The sequence below is a fragment of the Arachis ipaensis genome, chromosome B05 (genome assembly GCF_000816755.2).
Source record: "Arachis ipaensis cultivar K30076 chromosome B05, Araip1.1, whole genome shotgun sequence".
Lineage (NCBI taxonomy): Eukaryota > Viridiplantae > Streptophyta > Magnoliopsida > Fabales > Fabaceae > Arachis > Arachis ipaensis.
The window spans coordinates 126609181-126614125 of record NC_029789.2 but is presented as its reverse complement, the minus strand read 5'-3'; positions in this window follow the sequence as shown (position 1 = coordinate 126614125).

Here is a 4945-nt window from a genome sequence, read left to right as displayed (position 1 = left end):
CAACCTAATCTTAGATTGGAGATAGCCATTGTATCCGACTTGTCAACTTTCTTGGCCACTGATGGTGTGTGGAGAGTTTTCTGGATCAAGCTTCTAGTGTTGCCCCCTAGCTTGGTGCTGGCTAATTTGGAGAGGACATCAGCTTTGATATTGGATTCTTGAGCTATATGTCGAATTTTTGCTTCCGAAAATTGAGCTAATTATTTCTATGTTTCTTCTAAGTATTTATTCATGTTGGGATCTTTAGCTTGATAAGCCCCATTAACTTGAGAGGCTATTACTTGAGAATGACTAAACATAATTAACTTTATTGTCCTGACTTCTTTGGCCAGCTTCAAGCCAGGGAGTAAAGCTTCATACTCAGCTTGATTATTGGAAGCTGGAAACTCGAATTTCAATGAAAATTCTATCCGAGTTCCTTCTTCATTCTCCAAAATAACTCCTGCTCCAGTTCCAGCTTTATTGGATGATCCATCTACATATAAGTTCCAGACTGTAGGACTTTCCTAAGTTTCAGTATACCCAGCCACAAAGTCAGCTAAATATTGGAATTTTATTGTTGTCCGAGTTTCATACGTTAAGTAAATCTCGGATAGTTCTATTGCCTATTGTAGCATCCGATCTGCAGTATCCATCTTTTGTAAGATATGTTTTATAGGTTGATTACTTCATACTTTTATGGTATGAGCTTGGAAATAAGGTCAGAGCCTTCTGAAAGTGATAACAAGGGCATATGCAAACTTCTCTAACTTTTGATAGTTTAGTTCTACCCCTTGTACGTCCTTGCTAACAAAGATAATTGGTTACTATCCATTTTCATCTTGTCGAACAAGAGCCGAGGCTATGGCCCTACTCGCAACTGCCAAGTATAATATGAGATCTTCCCCTTGAACAAGTCAGGTGAGGATTGGTGGTTGACTCAGAAAATTTTTGAAGTCTTGAAAAGCTTGTTCACATTACTGAGTCCATTCAAGTCGGCTTCCTTTTTTGAGTATTGAGAACATGGGTAGAGACTTCAGGCCTGATCCTGCTGAGAATATGGATAAGGCTGCTAACCTTCCATTCAATTATTAGACTTCTTTGAGACAAATCAAACTTTTCATCTCCAATATTGCTTTACATTTATCCGGATTGACTTCAATGCCCCTTTGAGTGAGCATGAAGTCTAAGAACTTCCCGGCTTCCACTGTAAAAGTGCACTTTGAGGAATTTAGTCTCATCCCATGTTTTCTTACTGTGTTAAACACTTCAGCTAAGTCAGACAAGAGATTAATGTCTTCTCTTATTTTAATGAGCATGTAATCGGCGTAGACCTCCATTAACTTACCAAGGTGAGATGAAAACACCTTATTCATTAGCTGTTGATAGGTGGCTCCAGCATTTTTTAATCCAAAAGATATGATCACATAACAATAGTTAGCTTTTGGAGTGTTGTAAGAGGTCTTCTCCTGGTCTGACTTATACATTGAAATTTGGCTATATCCCGAGTATGCATTCATAAAAGACAAGTTTCTATACTCTGAAGCTTAATCCACTAAGGTATCAATGCTCGGAAATAGGTATGGATCTTTATAGTAGGCTTTATTGAGGTCGGTATAATCAATACATATCTTCCACTTCCCGTTTTGTTTTTTCACGAGTACCACATTAGCCAGCTACAAAGGGTATTTTACCTCCCTTATGAACCCGACTTCTAATAGGGTTGCACTTGTTCTTCTACGACTTGTGCTCTTTCCGGGTTGAGCTTTCATCATTTTTGTTGAACAGTTCATGATCCTGGGTAAACACTAAGCTTGTGACACATAAGGTCGAGGTGTATTTTGGGCATATCGGAGGCTTTCCAGAAGAAGAGGTCGGAGTTTTGTTGTAAGAGCTTAATGAGATCTGCTTTTAATTCTTTGCCGAGGTTGGCTCTTATACTTGTTGTTTTCTCTGCCTGGTCTTCGATTTGAACCTTTTCAATTTTTTCACCAGGTTGCGGTCGTAGTTCTTCTCCTGCTCGGACACCGCCAAGCTCAATAGTGTTGACTTATTTACCCTTTATTCTTCCCCGCAGATTCAAGCTTTCATTATAATATCTTCTTGCCAACTTTTGATCTCCTCTTATAGTGGCAATTCCTTTTGAAGTCAGAAATTTCACGCAGAGATGAGGAGTGGAAACGAATGCAACTAGTCGGTTTAAGGTTGTCCGACCTATCAAGGTATTGTAGGCCGATGCCACATCGACCACAATGTAGTCAATGCTCAAGGTTCTGGATTTCATGCCGTTACCAAAAGTGGTATGCAACGGGATGAAACCGAGAGGTCGGATGGGTATGTCGCCAAACTCAAAGAGGTTGTCTGGATAAGCTCTTAGCTCTTTTTCTTCTAATCTGAGCTTGTTAAAAGCAGATTTCAATAATATATCGGCCGAGCTCCCCTGATCTATCAGAGTTCTGTGGAGGTTTGCATTGGCAAGTATCATAGTGATCACAACGGGATGGTCATGACTAGGTGTCATGCCTTGAGCGTCTTCTTTAGTAAATGAAATTGTGGACAAGTCGGGAACGTCGCAGTCTCCACTGACTTGGTAGACGTCCTTGAGATGTCTTTTGCGAGAAGACTTAGTTACTCCCCCTCCTGTAAATCCTCCATTTATCATATGTATGTTCCTATTAGGGGTTTGAGGTCGCTTATCTCATCGTCCCCCGTCTTCATCACCTCTCTTCCTTTTTCCTGGATTGTCCGACCTTTTGACAAGATATCTCTCTAACTGCCCTTCTCTGACCAGCTTCTCTATAACATTTTTCAGATCATAGTAATCATTAGTAGAATGCCTATATAGTTTGTGATACTCGCAATATTCTGTCTGATTTCCAGCTTTTTTGTGCCTAATAGGATGAGAAGGTGGAAGTTTTTCAGTGTGGTAGATTCCATGTAGATGTCGACAAGAGAAACTTGGATAGGGGGTGTAGTTATGATATCTTCGAGACTTCTCCGAGCTGTATTCCTCTTTTTTCTACTTCCTTATCTTTATCCTGAGCTTGGTAGGGAGGGTTTTGCCTTGGAACTGTCTCTCTAAGTCGGAAATTTTTTTCCATGTTAACGCACTTTTCTGCTTGTTCTTGTACTTTATACAAAGAAGTTGGATGTCATTTTGATATGGATTGGAAAAATGACCATTCTCTGAGGCCATTAACTAACCCTATTATTAATGCTTCTGGAGGTAAATTTTGTATTTCCAAGAAAGCTTTGTTGGATCTTTCCATATAAGCTCAAAGAGTCTCTCCGACTTCTTATTTAACCCCTAAGAGACTTGGAGCATACTTGAGTTTATCCTTTTGAATTGAAAATCGGGTGAGAAACTCTCTTTCCAGATCGTTAAAACAAGTCACCGACCTGGGTGGTAGGGTATCAAACCACTTCATTGCTGCTTTGGTCAACGCCGTCGAAAAAGCCTTACAATGAGTCACATCGGACGTGTCGACCAACTATATCCTACTTTTGAAGTTATTGAGGTGTTGTCTTGGATCGCCTTTTCATCGTAGAAGTCCATGTTGGGGCTTTTAAAGTTCTTGGGAACTTTAGCCTGCATGATCTCTTCTTGAACGGATCTTCCCCACCCAAAGAATTTTTTTCTCGATCTGCATGATTACTCCAATGTCATAGATCAGCTTCCAATTTCAGAAGTTTTTCTTCTAGTTCCCTTTGATGTCGTACTTCCTTTCATAGGTCTCTTTTGGCTTCTCTTTATCGCTCTATCTTTTGTTTGAGTTGCTCTAGTCGCGACCGTGATGTCAAATTTCGGTTGGGTGCAGAAGGTCCTCATTTTCGGATGGATGTACTTCTGAATAGATTTTCCGGGGTTGTAGATTTCTTGATGTTCTCTCTCCACTAGGCTTACTTGTTATATCATGTCGTGGAGGTATTATGAGTGCTCAGTCATCATAACGAGGTTTCGGTTATGATTCAGACACTGTGTGTCTGTCTTCAAACTAATTGTCCTCCATGGTTGAGTGTAGATTTCTAGGTCTCCGGCAACGACGCTAATGTTCCGTGGGTTATCTGAAACTAGGTTGCTTTTGGACTTGAACGTGAGGTCCAGACTCCTTTGGGGCAACGTCTGACGTCTACTGTGTCAAGATGTCGTCGTCCGAGTTCCTCGTGAGGAGGTGGAGGGTGGTACCTGCAAGGGACTCCGATACTTAAGTTAGCAAGGGTTTTAGGCAGGTATTTAGTAGATTAGATTCTGAATATACCTGAGGGTGTCAGTGTATTTATAATAGAATTGATAACCATCTTTTAAAGTAGTTCCACTTTTAATGGTGGATAACTATTCTCCTTTTCTAAGGAAGTTGTTGAGATTTCCCTTCTAAATAAGTAAGAGATATCTTAGGAATTAGTTACTTATTCGAATAAGTAGAGTTAAATTGTCGTCGTCGCGTCCGACCTCTATGAGGTCGGATAGGTATAGTAATTAAATCTCTTGAACAAATTTCTATTTATTTTGAGTCTGGCTATATTTTTTTACTAGAATATAAACAAAATATTAAGTGGTAATATTAAATATGTAATATTAATTAACTTCCAGAATTTTCTCATTTCTAACCCTTCTCTTATAGAAGTAAGATAAGGTACAGTTTAATCCATTTATTTTATTATGACCAAAATACCCTTTTTTCTTAAGAGTATATATATATATAAAGAAAACTAATAAAAATGAAATGTCCTCTTAAATAATAATTTCAAAACATTAATGTATATTATTTTTTGTAAAACCATAAAATTATTTTCGTTACTTTTCTTTATTATATCTATCGCAAATATACTTTACGATCGTTAGAATTTGATTTTAAATATATGATTATGAAAACATATAATATTATCTGTAAAGTTGAATAATGCAACAAAAGAATTGCAACTTCAGTGTAAAAGTATAACTTAATATTTTAAATTCAGTGGAATT